This window comes from Mesoplodon mirus (genome assembly GCF_964341445.2).
Source record: "Mesoplodon mirus genome assembly, chromosome: 10".
NCBI lineage: Eukaryota > Metazoa > Chordata > Mammalia > Artiodactyla > Ziphiidae > Mesoplodon > Mesoplodon mirus.
In genome coordinates, this window is record NC_138986.1 from 12,082,596 (window position 1) to 12,103,750 (window position 21,155).

The following is a 21,155-nucleotide window of genomic DNA, read 5'->3' on the forward strand; positions in this document are numbered from 1 at the left end:
CCATCAAGATGTGTAACTTTAATGTGTGCTATATTTATAAATAAACCCAGAAATGTTAGAAAACATCCTGCTTACAGGGAACATAATGTTAAACATCATAATTCTATCAGGGAACAATTCACATTTTTAAACCAGTAACCAGGCAAATTGAGTCTTCAAAATCTCCTCCAGAGCGAACAAATTTCTCACCACATGACACTGACAACTTACACAGTGAGCTTCACTTGGCGCTGAGCTCATTATATGTTTAGTCAAACAATATCTGTGGTGCACCAGACACCATTCTGGCTGTGGAGCCACGTGAGGAACCAGACAGACACGGGTCCTGAGCTCTTGGAACTCCTGCTCCAGGGACAGTGGTCTGGACAACAAGCCAATAAATAAGTACAGGAAGGAGAAAACTGTCAGGTAGGGACAAGCACTTTTCAGAGAATTAAAATAGAGTGATGTCTGTTGCTGTGAATGTAAATTGGTGCAGCCACTATGGAGAACAGTATGGAGGCTCATTAAAAAACTAAAAACAGAGCTACCATATGACTCAGCAACCCCATCCTGGGCATTTATCCAAAAAAGATGAAAGCTCTAATTTGAATAGATACATGCACCCTAATGTTCATAGCAGTACTATTTATTTACAATAGCCGTGACATGCAAATAACCTAAGTATCCGTCGACAGATGAATGGATAAAGATGACATGGGGTGTGTGTGTGTGTGTACATACACATACACACAGACACATACACAAAATGGAATATTACTCAGCCACAAAAAAGAATAAAATAATGCCATCTGGGCCTCCCTGGTGGCGCAGTGGTTGAGAGTCCGCCTGCCGATGCAGGGGATACGGGTTCGTGCCCCGGTCTGGGAGGATCCCATATGCCGCGGAGCGGCTGGGCCCGTGAGCCATGGCCGCTGGGCCTGCGCATCCGGAGCCTGTGCTCCGCAACGGGAGAGGCCACAACAGTGAGAGGCCCGCATACCGCAAAAAGAAAAAAAAAAATAATAATAATAATGCCATCTGCAGCAACATGAATGGACCTAGAGATGATCATACTAAGTGATGTCAGAGAAAGATAAATCTCATATGATATCACTTATTTGTGGAATCTATAAAACGATATAAATGAACTTATTTATAAAACAGACTCACAGACATAGAGAACAATCTTATGGTTTCCAAAGGGCAAAGGGGCTGGGGGGGTGGGGGGCGGCAGATGGTAAACTAGGAGTTTGGGAGTGAGAGGTACACACTCTACTACATATAAAATAGGTAACCGACAAGGGCCTACTGCACAGTACAGGGGACGTATTCAACATCTTAGAATAACCCATAATGAAAAAGAATCTTAAAAAGTATATATATGTACATAAAAAACTGAATCACTGCTGTACACCTGAAACTAACACAACATTGTAAATCAACTCTACTTCAATTAAAAAAAATTTTAATAAAAGTAAAATAAAATAGAGTGATAGTGTAGCAGGTGGCTGGGTGGCCACCTCGGATTGGGTGCTCGAGAGGCAGCACGCTGAGTGGAGATCCAAAGGGCACAAAGCGGCCCAGGAAAGATGAGACGCATTGCAGCCTGGAGAGCTTCTGCCTGTATCTGTGTGCTTCACCAAAGCAAGCATGGACTGCAGACACAGCAAACGCTTCCAGGGAATTACTCGCAACCATTCCAAACACTGCTTTGGGAACTGCTCAGCTTTCCTGCTGTAGCACTTACCCTGCAATGACCAACGCATCTACTAGTAAGACGCCCCAGTCAGAATGAAACAGCCTTCACATCGGAGTTGGAGCCTTACTTTTCCTCGGTGGTTTCCTAGTGTCTGAGTCTCCTGAGCTGTCCTGATCTTACCACTGCAACTAGAAATGACATACTCTAATCTGTTCTTCAGCAGGAGGTCCTAGTTGGCTTGGAGTTCAAGTACATGCTTATCAGTATTGGACATCTACAGAAAAGGAAATGAACACTTCCCAGGCTGCAACTTCTCCACCTAAGCTCCCAGAGCAGATGGACATATGCTCTCCCACATAGAGAGGGTTAGCTGGCGTATCAAAATTACAGGGCATTTGTAATAAGCCCCTCAGATTGGGCGCCCGCTGCCTGCAGGACCCTCAGACCAACACCTGAGGAACCCTCGCCACCTTTCCCCACTCAGGTCCGCATACAAAGAGCAGTTAACAGAGCTACGTGGGAAACAGACACATAAATACAAGCTGCCAGACATTATCGCCTTTGAGATGTACAAGTGCCTGGAACTTACCCCCAGAGGAAGTGTGGACCACACTTGGTGTAATCATTCATTCATTCATCCGGAATGAGCAGGTGGCAGAGGTGTCTGTAATTCAAGCACAAAGCCCTGCAAGAGAAAACAAAAACACAGAGGTGCTGAGAAACAATTTTTCAAACATCATAATTTTATAACTAAAGTTCAGTTTCTCAGCTTTCTGCCCTATCTTGGGCTTGATACAAAAAGGGAGCATTCGGTGCTTTGTGACCACCTAGAGGGGTGGGATAGGGAGGGTGGGAGGGAGGGAGACGCAAGAGGGAGGAGATATGGGGACATATGTATATGTTTAACTGATTCACTTTGTTATAAAGCAGAAACTAACACACCATTGTAAAGCAATTATACTCCAATAAAGATGTAAAAAAAAAAAAAAAAAAAAGGAGCATCTAAGAGAAAACTCCAGTGCTAAGTGATTAACTATAAAGGAAATGTGAGGGTTTTCCCACATCCTAAGTGGAGAAGTAGATTTACTGCTTCATGCTATAACTTTATACGGCCAAGCCATTTTATCGATAGATATATGGAAGGAGGAAAGGAAAAAGGGAGGGGAGGGAGGGAGGGAAAGACAAACGATGGAGGGGGAAGAGGAAGGGAAGTGGGGGAGACAGATGGATGGTTAAATAGACAGAAGGAGCCTACTGTTATCAAGCCACTCTTCCACCCTCTGAGGATACAGCAGTAAAAAAGAGCGGAAGGGGCTTCCCTGGTGGCGCAGTGCAGATGCAGGGGACTCGGGTTCGTGCCCCGGTCCGGGAAGATCCCACATGCCGCGGAGCGACTAGGCCCGTGAGCCATGGCCACTGAGCCTGCGCGTCCGGAGCCTGTGCTCCGCAACAGGAGAGGCCACAAGAGTGAGAGGCCCGCGTACCACAAAAAAAAAAAAAAAAAAAAAAGAGCGGAAATTTCTGTTCTCACTGAGCTTTATTCAAATGGGAAGAAGCAGTCAAACAAACAGGTAAATAAACAAATAAGAAAAATATCCTAGAGTGATACTTGCAGTGCAGAGACATAAAACAGGATGATGAGCTAGTGAGTGACAAGCAACTAATTTAAATTGGAAGGTCAAGAAATGGCCCCCTGAGATGGCAACTAGGCTGAGATCTGAATGTTATTTCGAAATTATGGAAATGATCCCCCAGACAGAGGGACCAGCCAAGACCCTTATAAGTACCAGCGTGTCAAGAGCAATTATCACGGGGTGTGGGGCAGAACCCACATGCAAGGGAGCGGAGTCAAAGGACCAGAGTTTCGTTACTAATTAAGCAGGTGGCTTCTGGGTCCTCTCATGTTATGGAGAATATTATGGAGAATAATACTTTCCTCCTATGTCTGAAATGCTGCCCAGGGACGTATTAAAACTCATGGCCCTGTTGGTCAACATACCAAAAAGCACCTGTGTTTTCTTTCACTGTTTAAAATGTTACAGGGCTTGGGACTTCCCTGGTGGTGCAGTGGTTAAGAATCTGTCTGCCAATACAGGGGACATGGGTTCGAGCCCCAGTCCAGGAAGATCCCGTGTGCCGCGGAGCAACTAAGCCTGCAACTACTGAAGCCCATGTGCCTAGAGCCTGTGCTCCGCAACAAGAGAAGCCACTGCAAGGAGAAGCCCGTGCACCACAACAAAGAGTAGCTCCCGCTCGCCGCAACTAGAGAAAAGCCCATGCGCAGCAATTAAGACCCAATGCAGCCAAAAATAAATTTTAAAAAAATTGAAAAAAAAAATGTTACAGGGATTCCTTTCAGACAATGAGACTTATCTCTCTTTTTTAATTGAACTATAGTTGATTTACAACATTGTGTTAGTTTCAGGTGGAGACTTGTCTTTTTACAAAACATTATCTCACCTCTGCTATGTACACAAGATGCTGCGTTGTGGGAATAATTGCATATGTGGCTCACAGTTCACAATCCTTGACAAAGAACGCAGACTTTGGAGCCAAAGGATCAGAGTTCAACCCCCAGCTCCCCCATTACCACCTGAGTGACATTATTTAAACTGTCTGAGCCTCTGGTTTCTTCAACTATAAAATGGAAATGATACCTATTTTGCAGAGTTATTCTACCTACTTAATAGGATAGTGCACATAAAATACTTAATAAAGTGGTTGAAAAATGTGAAATACTCAAAGTGGCGATAAAGTACTTTCATTGTAAACCGTAGCTATTGGGAAAGGTGTGGCTATCAATGATTCAGGCTACAGAAATACACCTATATAACCAGGAACAGTGGCGATAATGATTTTCACTGAGAGATCACAGGAGAGCCTATGGGTGGACCTTCAAAAACCAGCCCGACTCCCTCTCTCTAAAAGGGAGAATTTAAAGCTTAAAGAGGTAGACTGATTTGCCCAAGGTGACATAACTGGTCCAGAGAACATTTTTAGAAACCTAAATAACAGATATGTTTGGTCTAGAATGCCTGCCTTATAAGATAAATCCTAAAGAGACATAAATTTTGAATTCTCTTTGTAATGAACCCAGTATGGACAAGAAACTATTTCTGAACAGAATGGAAAATTAAACAAGCTTTGATGAACTCTATCTAAATACATTATACTGACAATTTTTAAAGGCCCAAAATTACCGTATCTTACTGATGGCCTGACAGATGGTTATTTCCTAACAAAGAAACTATAAAATATAACCCCTGCCACACTTTAATTTTTCAATGATAACAGCAGATATTGAGTCTCAAGCACCTACTATGTGACAGAAGTTTCCATTCATTCATTCTGAATACTTTGCCATTTCATGCGTGTAATAGTCTTTTATTCTCCACACCCTTTGTACAATATTACTGTGTCCTGCTGGAGAACTCCTAACTACCCCTCCAGATCAAGCTTATCTCCTCTTCCATGACGCCTTCCCTGATCTCCTACTTTCCTCCCGCCAAGACATGAAGTGTTATACTCCCCTCCTTCACCTCACTACGCTAATAAAGGCAGCCATGTTGCAATCGTTTCTTTTTCACTTGTCTACTTCTAGAGTAGACGTTGATTGCTTTGAATGTAAAGGGCTTATCTTGGTTTTCCCGATGTCAAGCACAGTGCCTTACACATGCCAAATGGATCGATGGAAGAATTGATGCCTCAAACTGCTAAGACAGCATATTTAATTTCAGACTAGCCTTCTTTTCCATCCCATCACCATGACTTAAATTCCAAATAAAGAGTTTACAGCTTAACTACTGTGAGAGTTAACGTTATGTGTCAACTCAATTAGGCTATGGTGCCCAGATGTTTGGTCAAACACCAGTCTAGATGTTGCTGTAAAGGCCCTTTTTAGGTGGAATTAACATTGAAATCAGTAGACTTTGGGTGAAGCAGATTATCCTCCATAACGTAGGTGGGCCTCAGCCAGTCGGCTGAAGACATTAAAGCAAAGACGGAAGCTTTCCGAAGAAGGAATTCTGCCTCCAGATGGCAACGTAAAAACCCTGCCTGGGTTCCCAGCTGCTTGTCATGCAGAACTTGGACTCAAGGCTGCAACATCAACTTTTGCCTGACTTTCCAGACTGCTGGCCTGCCCTGTGGATTTTGGACTTGCTAGCGGCCCCACACCCCAATCATGTGAAAGAGTTCCTCAAAATCTCTTGATAGATAGAGGAAGGAAGGAAGGAAGGGAGGGAGGGAAGGAGGGAAGGAGGAAAGGAGGGAGGGAGGGAGGGAGGAAGGTAGGGAAGGAGGGAGGGAGGGAAGGAGGGAGGGAGGGAAGGAGGGAGGGAGGGAAGGAGGGAGCGAGGGAAGGAGGGAGGGAGGGAGGAAGGAAGAGGCAGGCTCCAGTTGGCTCTGATTCTCTGGATACCCTGATTAATATAATTACTAATCATTCTGGACTCAAATGGTTTTAGGCAGGATTATTACAGAATTTTATAGTACTTCAGTTTAAACCCTGTTCATTTTGCAGATGAAGAAAGGGAAGCCTAGAAAGGATAAATCAGACCTGCCACATAGAGAGTGGGAAAGAACTCGGACTGGAACTCAGGTCACCAAACAACCACCTTGGCTCTGGTCCCAGAACAGGGGACAGTGGTTTTGTCACAGTGACAAAGAAGCGGTTGCCAAAGTGCTCTTCCTTGGACCCCAGTGTTCCCTTCCTGACCTTCTCCGCTTTCTGTATGTATTCTGGAGCCACATGAACAATTAGCTTTCATCTAGTTGGAAGGACTGAAACCTACCTTCAATAAGCAGATATTCTCTCAACAGTGTAGACTGGATTTAGCTGCCATCTAGAGCCATGTTTTAAGGTAATTCAACAATGGGACAGGTACTGCAATCTCCTGCAACTCCAGAAAGGTCTAAGAGGGCCCTGTGTGTAAAGTCTACGTGATTCAAGGCAGTGCTGGGTAAACTACACCTACCGTAAAACTCTAGTGATTCTATATTATTAGTTACACAAAGAGTATGCTTGTATCTATGACAGCACGTAGGTAGCCTGTGTAGACAAAATCATCCATCAACAGATTTCACTCATGCTCTTTTCAGCATGGAAACCTGCCATCCTAAAGGCCCTGAGCTGCCTGCTTGTCACCATGATATCATTTGAATTCATGAACATAGCTTACATTTTTCTCTTGAGTTTTGTGATGAAAAGCTGCCCCCATGCCTTCCCTAAAGGCTGAATGTAGTTGAACCTTCAGCTACTACATAACAGTGAAAAAAAAAAAAAAGAAAAGGGCCACACCTAAAGAAAGGCTACAACATTCATCAATCTAGAAGCCTGTGGTCAAGCCCTGGCCTAAGCTCCCAGCGCCCAGTGTTTATAAAACTTTCACTGCTGGGCCAACCAGGTCAAGGAGAAAGTGCTGGGGAAGAGAAAGATAAATTACGACTTCACCATGCCTTGAAAATAGGCTGCTGGCTAACCACCTAGGTAAGAAGAATGCATTTCCTGCTGAGAAATCTCTCTTTAAAATTCACGCCTTCTTCAGATTAAATCCCCTTTGTAAGTACTACCTCTCTGACTACAAACACGTCTTCAAGTTTCTGGGTTTCCTTTAGCCTTGCTCTATCAGCGAGGCAGCTCATCAATTCAGAGACTCAATCCAGTGTTTGCAGTAAAACAATACAGCAAGTGGGAGGTGCTCCAGGAGCCAGAAAGGGGCTGGGAGTAAATGGAACTCCTGTCTCCATGACCCCCTCGTGTGACCCATGTCTGCGCCCCCTGACGGAGCCCGTCAGCATCACCATCCACAGGTGGATTCTTTCTTACCTCTGCTTCTCAGGCCCGTAGTGATTTCAGAGACATAATGAACAAACCCCTCTGAGACTCCTACTCCAAGGTGGGAGGAGGGATGTGCTGGATGCCTTCATTAAGTGACAGTTTTCACCAGCTTCTCACACTGACACTAACACACTGTTCTTGCACAAAGAACTCATGGGATCAGATGCCACCCTTAACAAAAGAGGACGGTACAGCCGCCCGGGAGACTATAGCATGTTAGAGAATCTGCCCTCCTGACAAAGGGGTGATTGACTACAATGGAAATAGGCAGTTTCGGTCTATCCCCCGCAAAGAGCAGACTTCTGGGCCCACGGAGCACAGCCTTTAGTGCTTACTACGAACCAAGTCACAGCAAGTCCCTTGTTATTTATAAAACAGCTCATATGAAACACCAAAACAGAAACAAAAACAAAACAACGGCTGGAAGCAGGACAGGGTGTATCCATTTCGGCCACTGTGTTCCCTGGGCTGGTGATCCTGTCAGCCAATCTGGCCTCTGTTTAGAGTAAGTGTGCCCTGGGATTCCCACAAAGTTCACGTATCCAGAGAGAAAATTCGAGGATGCAAAAGTAGGCGCATTATACCTTGAATGCCTACGTGCAGTTCATTTATTCAGTTAATTCAATTCAATTCAAGAAGTATCTGTTGAGGGACTTCCCTGGTGGTCCAGTGGTAAAGAATCTGCCTTCCAATGCAGGGGATGAGGGTTCGATCCCTGGTCGAGGAACTAAGATCCCACATGCCGCAGGGCAACTAAGCCCTCGCACCAGAACTACTGAGCTCGTGCGCCTCAACGAGATGGAAGCCCACGCGCTGCAACGAAAAGATCCCGTGTGCTGCAACTAAGACCTGATGCAGCCAAAAAATTAAATAAAATAAAGTAAATAAATATTAAAAAAAAAAAAAAAAAAGAAGGGGCTTCCCTGGTGGCGCAGTGGTTGAGAGTCCGCCCGCCGATGCAGGGGACGCGGGTTCATGACCCGGTCCAGGAAGATCGCACATGCCGCGGAGCGGCTGGGCCCGTGAGCCATAGCTGCTGAGCCTGTGTCATCTGGAGCCTGTGCTCCACAACGGGAGAGGCCACAGCGGTGAGAGGCCCGCGTACCGCAAAAAAAAAAAAAGAAAAGAAGTATCCGTTGAACGTCTATTGTGTTCAAGGTACTACGCTAAGTTCTGGGAATACGACGGTGATCGGAAGCCTGCGGACAGTGTCACCAGCCTGTAAATAAATCAGCCATCAGTCACAACACAGTGTGGAGACGATTACAGTCCAGAAGGGCAGATGCTATGGAAGCACACAGGGGTGGCAGCATGAGACGACACCGCTAAGCATCCTAGCCCATCCCTGGCCAAGACAAAAGAAACTGATTTAGCCTTGATGTCTTAAAGCCACCACTGAATTGTGGCTCCTAGACGAAGAGATGAGCCTCATCCAGTTGACTGACACTCAGGGAGTGACTTTCTTCATGAGATAACTGCAGTGTAATAGTTCCTAATCACTTCCAAAACCACAGCATCCATGCACCACGAATTACACACATTCAGCATCAGGGCCGGCTCGCAAACCAATTATGACACAGCCTTGGGCCTGCGGAAAACAGAAATGAGTCAGGCAACCACCTCGGACATAAGAAACTCAAAACTATGTGGGGCAGAGACCACCTGGATGATCATGGCAGGAGATACCTGCTTCCTTCTTGCTCTCTCCTGAGAAATAATTCTCCCGCCCACCTCTACTTCTTCCAGCCCTATCAACACTCAGAACCATCCTATCATCATCTAGCACCTCTTGAAGAAGAGACGAGAGAGAAGAAAGGCAGAGGATGACTCATAAACAAACAAAACAGAATGTTTGTATGTGGAGGCTGGGGCGTGGGGCGTGTGTTAAAAAAAAAAAAAAAGCAGCAGGGCCTCAGTTAACCGTCTGTTTACATCCCTGTCCATCCATCATGTTCCCCCTCCTACTTGGTAACCAGCACAAGCTCTAAGCATAATAAGGCCCCACCTTTAGACGGATAACAGGCAAAATATCCCATTTAATAGCTAAAGGATTGATGGAAGGAAATGATATCCATTCATTTCTTACAAGAACAGCTTACATTGGTACAAGATCATCATTTCCTTTATCCCATCCTTAGAATGAGTTCCTTTACAGTAACTGAAGAATCATAGGGATGAAAGAAGGAAATAAATGAGATCCAATGAGGTACCGTTGAATAACTATTAAATTAACAAATCAGCACAACACAATAGCTTATAAAAGGTGGCATGATCACAGATATAGGGGACAAACTAGTGGCTACCACTGCAGGGAGGCAACAGAGGGGAGGAGGAATGGGACGTACAGACTATTGGGTATAAGACATGCTACAAGGACGTATTGTACAACATGGGGAATATAGCCAATATTCTGTAATAACGAAATGGAGTGCAACCTCTAAAAGTTGTATTTAAAAAACAGGTGGCATAAGCAACAGAACAAAACACATGTAGAAATTACCCTACAATATGGATTTAAATGCTCCTTTAGTGAAAGGGAGAAAAAAAGTGAAAGGGTCCACTGACCTTAAAATAGGAAATAAACTTGAAAGGGCACACACCTGAAAATGGCACACAGTGGCAAGGTGGTTCAAGAATCCCTGAATTTAAGTAGACTATGGCAAGATCTGTCCTTGAATGCTTTAATATCACAGCTACCACCAAATGATGGTGGTGATAAGAGTTCGGCCTCCTGAAGTTTTCAAATCTGCCACACTTTTCCTTCCTGGAAACAGAGCACAAGCTAATGCTTCAATGGACAAAGGAATATTTTCTGACTGGCCCCGTCCCTGTGGACCTCCAGGAAACAATGATCTCAGAGTCATGACCGTAGCTGAGAAAGTTCATGCCGTAGAACCTACCAGAAAAGCACCAAATTCATCCCAAGCAAGACTCGTTTCAAGACTGCTTTAGCTGTTCTCCTGCCCTCAGGTGACACCTCACAGGTTCATCCTCAAGGCTAAGGATGTTGTTCAGAGCGTAAAACATTATCTCAGATGATACTTGATAGCAACACACTACATAGCATGTTAATGTCACTATAATCTAAAAGATGCCACACTTCACACTTGAAGAAGTCATGTTGTTTTTACCTAAACTTCTGTTTAAACTCAAATTTTTTAAATGGTTTTTTTTCATGTTATTGAGCATGAGAGGTCTTTTTAAAATATTTATTATTATTATTATTATTATTATTATTATTATTATTGGCTGCATCGGGCCTTAGTTGTGGCACGTGGGATCTTTCATTGCGGTGTGTGGGTTTTTTGTTGCGGTGCACAGGCTTCTCTCTAGTTGTGGCACTCGGACCCTCTAGTTGTGGCACGCGGGCTTAGTTGCCCTGCAGCAAGTGGGGATCGAACCGGCATCCCCTGCATTGCTAGACGGATTCTTAACCACTGGGCCACTAGGGAAGTCCCTAAAGTCAAATATTTAGGAAAAAGGAAACATGGGCTATATACACCTTGCCCACAAAGATGTACACTTTTACTTCCAAAGATAAAGAATGTGTAGGTTTTACAGTAAATTCTCTTTTGAACACCTTTCATAAATGTTTTAACGTCCTCCCACTGACAAACAGTACACGTGAAATAAAGAGGTACCAGCTCACAGAGAAGGCTCTAGTGATTCTGTGCCACTGGTATGGAAATCGGAGATAACGTTTCGCACAATGCAAACAAATACAAAAAAATGACAGCCACCGTGTAGGTGAGGAAGCCTTTCTGAAAGGTGAGAGAAACACTTGGCAGAAGGCTGCTTTAGTTTTTTGTTTTGTTTCGTTTTGTTTTGTTTTGCAGTATGCGGGCCTCTCACTGTTGTGGCCTCTCCTGCTGCGGAGCACAGGCTCCAGATGTGCAGGCTCAGTGGCCATGGCTCACGGGCCCAGTCACTCCGCGGCATGTGGGATCTTCCCGGACAGGGGCACGAACCCGTGTCCCCTGCATCGGCAGGCAGACTCTCAACCACTGTGCCACCAAGGAAGCCCGGCTGCTTTAGTTTTTGATTCATCAATTAATTTTGCAAAAAGAAGCACATGTGAGAGTCCCCAGTGGTCAAACAGCTGTGGCTGTTTCATTCCATTCTTACAGGAATGAAATGTAATGACCCAAGAAGTAAACCAACATCAGAAACTTTTTGAACAAAGAATACAGTAGGATCCATAAAATGCAGCCTATGGTTTCACACTACGTATATCTGAATCTCCAGCTGTACTGACTGTAGCTGACAAATAACTCATTTTAATTTCGTAACATTTAAGTCCCAGTTAACAGCAAACTGTGACGTTGGGCACCATGAATGAACCAAAGATGAATCAGACGCGGCGCCACTTCTCAAAGGGCCTGGAGTTAGCACGGGAGAAAAGACGGCAAAGACATTATACGTTACATAAAGAGGCAGGAAAACTGGACAGGTGGGATGGGAGCAAGATGGCATTACAAAGAATGCCAGAAACTTCCCTTGGTTTTAAAAAAAAAAAAAAAGAAAAGAAAAGAAAAACTACCAAAACAAAACAAAATCCATTAAATCTATCCAAAACAGGCAGTCTCCGTAGCAACACCACTCAGATCATCAAGCCAAACTAGAGCAAGAGGATTTGAGTCCAGCCTAAAAGGAGAAGAAAACAAAACACACCTAACAAAACAAAACCAAACAAAACCAGGGCTTCCCTGGTGGCGCAGTGGTTGGGAGTCCGCCTGCCGAGGCAGGGGAAGCGGGTTCGTACCCCAATCCGGGAAGATCCCACATGCCGCGAAGCGGCTGAACCCGTGAGCCATGGCCGCTGAGTCTGCGCGTCCGGAGCCTGTGCTCTGCAACGGGAGAGGCCACAGCAGTGAGAGGCCCGGGTACTACACCCCCCCAAAAAAAAAAAAAAAATTAACCTCTACAACGAAACAAACTACAGAACTTTTCAAAAAAGGTTTGGAGGTTGGAGGGCACCTATTTCCAAAGATAAAGGCAGACCCTGCGACCACAGATGAGACAGGCTGCGATCAAGAAAGACGGCCCAGGGGTGATGCCCACCAGAGCATCGCTGGGTGCAGCTGGGCAGCAGCTCGGACAAGAAGGATGTGACGCTGGGCTGGGCAGAGCAGGACAGGCTTGCCTATGGACCTGGCCTTGAGGAACTGTCCAACTTGGACGTGGAATCAGGGAGGTCCTGCATTGTCATAAGGAGGACAGCATGGATGAAGGACAGAGAGACCAGGAAGCCCAAGACCCACATGAGACACAGAGCAGCATCAAGTGTGATGAAGCACAGCATGCAGTGAAGGCAGAGGGAGAAGCAGATGAGGATGGAGCCCCTCCAGCCCAGGCTGCCACCTGCGCTTAGTCGTGAGACAGTGACTGCAAAAGCAGACGTGCCTGCCAGCAATCCACGAGCCCCTCCCTCTGGCACTAGCCCAGCACCATTCATCGATATGGAATGAAAATTAACTGTAGTTCATAATGATGAAAATTAACAGGGAAATCCTAAAGTGTTTGCAAAATAGAAGAGAGCTCATTCATAAGAAGGCTGGAGCAGGCGGTAAGGAATTAGGAGAAAACCCCTTGACAATCCCTGACTTTGGGTCATTTATCTACCTCTCTAAACCTGATTTCCATCCATGCAAAATGGAAATGATGAGGGCTCCCCTGGTGGCACAGTGGTTGAGAGGCCGCCTGCCGATGCAGGGGACACAGGTTTGTGCCCCGGTCGGGAAGATCCCACGTGCCGCGGAGTGTCTGGGCCCGTGAGCCATGGCCGCTGAGCCTGCACGTCCGGAGCCTGTGCTCCGCAACGGGAGAGGCCACAACAGTGAGAGGCCCACATACCTCAAAAAAAAAAAAAAAAAAAAAAATGGAAATGATGACACCCACCTGCTGGGACTGTTGTGAAAGCAAAATGAGAAAGTATCTTTAAATTACCCGACATGGGGCTTAGTCCGAGTCAATAAATGTTAAATAATAGATGTTAATTCTCTCTTCTTGTCCTGGTTTCTGGGATGTAGAAAGAAAGGCAGGCTTTCTTCCACAGGGAGCAGCACGAATAAAAACTCTGCATTATTTTTAATAAGCACAAGGCTAGCAAGATGACTCAGTAATACCAAGTAATACTTCAAAGTCCGTTACTAACAAATACTGTAAAACAATTTTTTTTTAAATATTTCTCTAGGAACTGAGTAAGTGGGTAAATTAAATATTAAAAGGAAAATGTCAATTGGGAAACTGGCACAATTTGACTTGGAGATTATTGTGTTTCAATATCTATAGTAATATTCTGAAACTATTTTCATAATATTCCAAAATCAAGAGGTATTAAATTAATTGGGGCACTGAAGCCTCCTCCAACCCCAGACCAGCAAGGGAGCCTTCTGAACGGGCAGGTAATTGTACATCTGTTTCTGAGTGAAGCATCAGGCTGGGCCCTATAGCAGTACTGTTCTTTAGAAAAAAATTACCCATCACTGTGAAAGGTGCTCAACACACATTAGGAGGTTGTAGAATAAACAGCTTCCGGTCCTTTGGGCCCAGAGTAAAATAAACTAGGGGGATTTTTGAGAAATGAGCATAAATTATGGCAAATTTATTAAACGTGAACTCTGTGTATGCAAAATAAAATGGATTTGGGGGAAAGGATTTGAATTTCAAATTCTCAGTAGGGTGATGTGACTGAGGGCTTGGCTGTGCTGTTTTGCTAATTTTGCTCTTCCTGTGGCCAACCATTCAGCAATCGATCTCTACCTTCTCTCCTGAGACCAAACCAGAGAGTCCAATTAGCATCAAATTACAGTTACTGTACCTAAACGATTTGTACATCTCTAAACAACTATAATCACAGAATTTCCTTAGACTGAAAGTACTTCAGACATTTAATTTTAATTACTTCAGCACGGAATCAGCAACATATTTCCCACAGGTATTTTATTACCTGTTTTTCATGAGGATGACTAACTAAGATGTCAATTAGAAAATAGCTGTAAATGGAGAGGGGGTGGGGGGAGGACAGTGACCTGCGCATTTACTGATTCTTACAATGTGAAATACATTTACAGGGACAGTGCAGGAATATAATTTGAGTCAAAATTCCAGAGCCCATAATGAATGTTCCATTCCCTTTCTACCTCTTAGACCACCCACAGGAACTCTACCACCCATGCCTCAGACCTCAACCCAACTGCTATTAATAACTCCTTCCGGCTCAAACCTAAACTGCTGCATGCCTCCCAGAACTGTCTACCACCTCACTCCTAATGCCTAAGGTGTCTTGTCTGCCCTGTCCCCGCTAACTCTATCACCCAGATTCTCTCCTTTGCCATTATTTCTTTTTCCTACAGTTATCATGGTTTATTTTATTTTATTTTATTTATTTTGGCTGCATTGGGTCTTCACTGCTGCGCACAGGCTTTCTCTAGTTGCAGCGAGCAAGGACTACTCTTCCTTGTGGTGCGTGCAGGCTTCTCATTGCGGTGGCTTCTCTTGTTGCGGAGCACGGGCTCTAGGCATGCGGGCTCCAGTAGTTATGGCACGTGGGCTCAGTAGTTGTGGCTCGTGGACTCTAGAGTGCAGGTTCAGTAGTTGTGGCGCACGGGCTTAGTTGCTCCGCGGCATGTGGGATCTTCCCGGACCAGGGCCTGAACCCGTGTCCCCTGCATTGGCAGGTGGATGCTTAACCACTGCGCCACCAGGGAAACCCCATTTTGCCATTATTTTATACTGATTCCTTTGTCAAGTCTTGTTCTCACTTCATTCGAAAACTCAGGGACTCCCAAGTGACATTAGGCAAGGAAAGAAGAGGTGGAGTCATTATAGCCTCAACTCCCAAGGAAACGAAAATAAAAAGACAAAGATGAAGTTTTTCTTCAACAGTTGGTTGCTGGATTTTTTTTTTTTTTTTTTTTTTTTAGTTCCAATGTAGTGACACAAAAAAAGCCAATATTCTATTTAGCTTACCTTTCATCTTTTTGCTGTAACAGAACCTGACTTCATTAAAAAATATTTCTATGGGGGCTTCCCTGGTGGCGCAGTGGTTGGGAGTCCGCCTGCCGATGCAGGGGACACGGGTTCACGCCCCGGTCTGGGAAGATCCCACATGCCGCGGAGCGGCTGGGCCCGTGAGCCATGGCCGCTGAGCCTGCGTGTCCAGAGCCTGTGCTCCGCAACGGGAGAGGCCACATCAGTGAGGGGCCCACGTACCGCAAAAAAAAAAAAAAAAAAAATTGTGGCATTAAGCATGCTCGTGAAAATCCTCTGTATGAATTAGCCAGAGGGTTTTTTAACTTTATACACAAGTTGAATATTTAATCCAACCCAGTCTCCCCTTACTACCTTACACTCACTCCCATCCCACAGCAGGAGCAGAGAGTAAGCTGGAGGAGCTAGAATCACATTCCCAATCCGGTGTGCTCTGGCTCTGTTCCCCCTGACACCCCACTATCCTTTCCCAGAACCGCACCTGCTCCAGCATCCTTATCTAGAGCTGCTCTGCGAGCCAGTCCTTCTCTACCATTTTACTAGCCACCCACTCCGTCCTCTAAGTCCCCCAGGCCCTGGTCGTGAGATCAACATTGGTGGTCCATCTCCAGCTCTACTGACAATTCTCTGAGATTCTAATAACATTTTAAATAGCACTGGGATCAGTTCTCAAGACACAAACTCCCTCAATGACAGTTTAAGAACTAACAGTCTCTTAGTCCCTTAGGAAGAACTTAATAAACATACAAGAAAAGGCGTATTGGTACCAACAAGGACCTACTGTATAGCACAGGGAACTATATTCAATATCTTGTAATAACCTAAAATGGATAAAAATCTAAGAAAGAATAGATATGTATATGTGTACAACAGAATCACTTTGCTGTGCACCTGAAACTAACACAACATTGTAAGTCACTATACTTCAATAAAGATTTAAAAAACTGTTAAAGGCGTATTGATAATAATAATTTGAAAAATACGTTAAAGAAACTTATCAATACACTCAACTTATTAGATAAGATTAATATGCTTAAACCTTATCCAGATATTTTAAAGTCACGGTACATTAACTATTTTACAAAACACTAACTTTGGAAGTAAATTAACTCTGATATAGAGAGGAGTTCATGACTAAGTTTATCATTAGGCATCATGCTTTGGTTAGAACCCTTGTAGCCACATCGGCAAATCAGTGATATCAGCTGTTGATGAGGCGTGAATTAATATGACCTGTGTAGGACCTGGTATCATGATGGCATTGTCAATACAGGACTGCACCTGCCGTGGGTCTTCTTTCAGATGATAAAATCAGTATTTTGGTTCTAGGTGGATCTAACTAACAAGTCACTTTGGGAAAAGCACCCTTAAGGTCTCTTACTCTGTCCAGAATCACTTGGCATTTTCCACCTACCAGCCTCAAAGGATTTTGCAGGGATTACTGATGTCTGAAAATCTTTCATCTCTGGGCATGAAAGGTGCTAATGAGTATTTGCTGGGAAGCGCTCCCACACTGCCCTGTAGGAAGATTCAGAATTCTTCTAAGGGTGTTTACTGCAGGTAGGAAAATGTTACCTTTGAGGTGGAAATTACAATGGACTTTTTTTTTTTTTTTTTTTTTTTTGCAGTACGCAGGCCTCTAACTGTTGTGGCCTCTCCCATTGCGGAGCACAGGCTCCGGACGCGCAGGCTAAGCAGCCATGGCTCACAGGCCCAGCCTCTCTGTGGCATGTGGGGTCTTCCCAGACCGGGGCACAAACCCGTGTCCCCTGCATCGGCAAGCGGACTCTCAACCACTGCGCCACCAGGGAAGCCCTACAATGGACTTTTGATCACAGGGAGGTGGGGCTGCTGGCTGCTGAGAAGAGACCAGGCACCCTTCAGTTCTCATTTTTCCTCAGCTGCTACACTGGGTGTAACCTTGAGCCTCACCCTCTTGCTCTGGGAATCCAGGTTAAGTACACAGAATCCCAGTAGAAGACAAACTGAAGTGGAAACATTTGTATAATATCACAGTTATACACAGTGGGACTTGGCTATAGTCTCAGGCCCTTCTATAAAAGGTCTTAGTCAATCTGAAGCACGAAAAGTCCCAGGTACAACTAAAAATGGATAATAATACAGTCTAATACAGGGTCTTTCTACACTCTTTTAATTTCTAAACTTTAGTAAAAGATTTTAAGCATAACAAATATCCACTTATGAGTGGTATGTAAAAGACTTAGTTCCTAATAGGAAATATGGATTTGAATTTTGCCAACTAGAGACGACTTCCCCTCAGTGGACACTGTTCATTTATCACGGCATCTATAAGAAATACTCTGTACGCAGCTTCTTGGCCCCCCGTCCCCCGCTGGAGTCCTTGACTCCCCTCCCTGCCCCAATTCTTTGCCTCCTTCTTGAGCTCCTTCACCTCCACCCACCTCCTTGGATGTTCCTCATTCTCAGTCTTGGTCCTCATCTTGTCACCTTCGATATTCTCTTTCTGGTGACTTCATGACTTCCACTCTCATGGATGGCAAGTGAGTCTCCTTCTCCACCTTTAAATGGAGGAGATGGCTCTTCTCAGCTCCACATGCATTTAGAGAGCTACCTGTTGGGCCACCTCGAAATCAGGATGACCCAAACTAAACTTATACATTCTTCCAACCCTACCCTGCACCCAAGTAACCCAGTTCTGGGTCCCCAAGCCAGGACAACGGTCCCTCCAAGTGGGCTGCTCTCACAAGATGCAATCCCATCAGTTACACTAGTCTTGCCTGGCCTTTCCCTCCGTTTGCACATCCAGGTGTCAGTAGACTTCCTGCACCCTCAGTGTCTCTTTCACATGCCTCCCTCTCCTCTGCTGCACTGCGTTCATGCATACCCCAGATGACCCTCTTGTTTCCTACAGGAATACCCCCAGGCCTTCCTCCATCCACAAATCTCTTCTCCAGTAGCCAGAAGAAAATTCACAAATCGGATCCTGTGATGCTCCATCCCTTACAACTAAAAATCCCAAACTTGTTTTCAGGGCACACAAAACTCAACTGACCCTTCCAGCTCCTGTCCAGCCAGCCTCCAACGCAACCTCCTTACGACCCATGGCATCCCGTGTTCTCCAGTGCCTACATGGCTTTTGTGTGGCTAGAATGCTCCCCTCTGCTTTGACTGCTCAGCAAATTTCTCCTCATTCTCAAAACCAACTTATGTGGTTCTTTTGAGATGTCCTCGCTAACACATCTCTGTTCGAACACTTGTTACACTACACAGATTTTTTGCTCAGATGCCCGTCTGTTTTACTAGGGCACAAACTCTGCTGTGAGTCTGTTCTGACTTCAGCGTTGCCTACCACAGGGCATGGTAAAGACTCTATGAGCACAGAGTATTGGCTGAATGAACAAACTAATAAACACAGACAAGTTCCAGAAGGTAGTTGTCCTAATGTAATAAATCCATGCTGAAATGCTGCTTCCACTTTCTTCCCATCATCCATAAATCCAGTTACTTCCGGCTCACGTGTCTCCCTATCTTGATGAAGATTCCATAGAGACATGTCCCAAAGTTGTCTGGAAAGCCAGGGCATCCCTATTCATTTCTATAATACGTAAGTACACGTTCAGAAAATATTTCTTATACGTTCAAAGGCCAAGCTAAACCACAAGGCTCCGTAGTGAAGACATAAATAAAGGTGCTTTCTTGGGAACTAAGTTTCCACCCACACCTCAGGGCATCATCATCCCAACATAAATTGCCCTTTAAAAGAGTAGGACGATCCATTTGCCCAAATATTTTTAAGGCCTTTTGCCCTTAGTTATTTATCATTTCCCTGTTTAACCATCATAAAGAAATTCCTGAGGAACTGCCTTCGAGTCAGGAAGGATATGCTTACCAGATATATATTTCAATGAATACTGACTGCATGGAATAAGATTTTTTTTAAAAGAGCCAAAGTAAGCCAAATTTCATTTTACAAAGGAAGTAACTGTCCAGATAACAAACTGCAGACAACACATATGATGGCAAAACTCACAATAGAGGTAAAAAACAGCAAAACAATTTATTTCTTCAATATCTCTATTGTTTTGATTTTCTTTTTTTTTTAATAAACATGCCAATTTTTAAAATAAATACATTTATTTATTTATTTATTTTTGGCTGCACTGGGTCTTCGTTGATGCGCACGGGCTTTCTGTAGTTGCGGCGAGCGGGAGCTACTCTTTGTTGCATTGCTCGGGCTTCTCATTGCAGTGGCTTCTCTTGTTGCGGATCATGGGCTCTAGGCACGTGGGCTTCAGTAGTTGTGGCTCTCAGGCTCCAGGGCGCAGGCTCAGTGTTGTGGCACACGGGCTGAGTTGCTCCGCGGCATGTGGGATCTTCCCGGACCAGGGCTCAAACCCATGTCCCCTGCATTGGCAGGTGGATTCTTAACCACTGCACCACCAGGAAAGTCGCTCCATTTTCTTCACTTAAATCATAGTGGGAAGCTACATAGTGACTCAAAGCCGATGACAGGGCTTCCCTGGTGGCGCAGTGGTTGAGAGTCCGCCTGCCGATGCAGGGGACGTGGGTTCATGCCCTGGTCTGGGAAGATCCCACATGCCACAGAGCGGCTGGGCCCGTGAGCCATGGCCGCTGAGTCTGCGCGTCCGGAGCCTATGCTCCGCAACGGGAGAGGCCACAACAGTGAGAGGCCCGCGTACCGCAAAAAAAAAAAAAAACCCGATGACAAAGCAAATCATCTGCACTTGTTTTTATTTTTCTAATTAAATAGCTGCTATACATAATATTAACGTAAAGTAGGGTGTTTCTTCTATGCTAAAATTACTGTGTACAACTACATAGACTATCAGTCTTTTCCTATGCCTCTACCATGTACTGGTAATTCCTTGTTATGTCCATTTCTTATTTTCTTTTGGTGTCTAACTTCAAACAGGCACAGATGGTTACCAAGGTTACATGCAAATATATGCTGCTTTATAGAACCTTTGATAACCATTTCTCCAAAGGTGGGCCATTATTCCCTTCCAGTGAATGGAGCTCTAGCTCTTCTCTGATTGCACTTGAATCAAACAATGGAAAATCAGGCTATAATGTTTACTAACAGCTACCAGTCACTATATAGGATGGTATGATACCAGGCAGGTTACACTCACAGAATTTCCTGAAGGGGGAAATGGAACGAAAGTAGAGTATCTTGCAGTTGAGAAGTCAACAGAAGAGAGAAAGTGCTCTCTGGGGAAGGGCAGTCCTGGATTCAAATCGTGCCTCCACCACTTTCTTAATCAGGACTGAGATCCCTACCTCACAAGGCTGTGGTGATTAGACGGTCAATGTGTATTAAGCACCCAGCACAGACCTCTCCTCCAAGCTCCAGGCTGTCTACCTGCCACTTCCACCAGGCAGTCTCAAAGGCAATGAAAACTCAACACTCCCTCACCCCCAGCTCATCTGCAAGGCCTGCTGATGGTTCCTCCTCAGTATCTTCCCAGCATACCCACCTCCCTGCACCCCCTCAGCTGCCACCCAGTCCATGACACCAACTCTCTCCAATGTTAATGCAACAGCCTCCCAACTGGCTTCCCCAAATCCACCTTTAAAACCCTTTTGGAGTCTTCCCCATGCTCTTGGATGAACACCAAGATCCTTAATAGGATCTACAAA

At 44.9% G+C, this 21,155-nt stretch overlaps 1 protein-coding gene across 2 annotated transcripts in view; it reads right to left on the reverse strand.

Moving 5' to 3' along the window:
* Positions 1-21,155, reverse strand: part of TIAM2 (TIAM Rac1 associated GEF 2) — a 227,856-nt gene that overhangs the window by 138,678 nt on the left and 68,023 nt on the right. For both annotated transcript variants that reach the window (XM_082633581.1, XM_082633579.1), the window contains exon 2: positions 2,271-2,366. The gene's annotated coding sequence lies outside the window, so the exon portion shown is untranslated. The remainder of the gene's footprint in view (positions 1-2,270; positions 2,367-21,155) is intronic.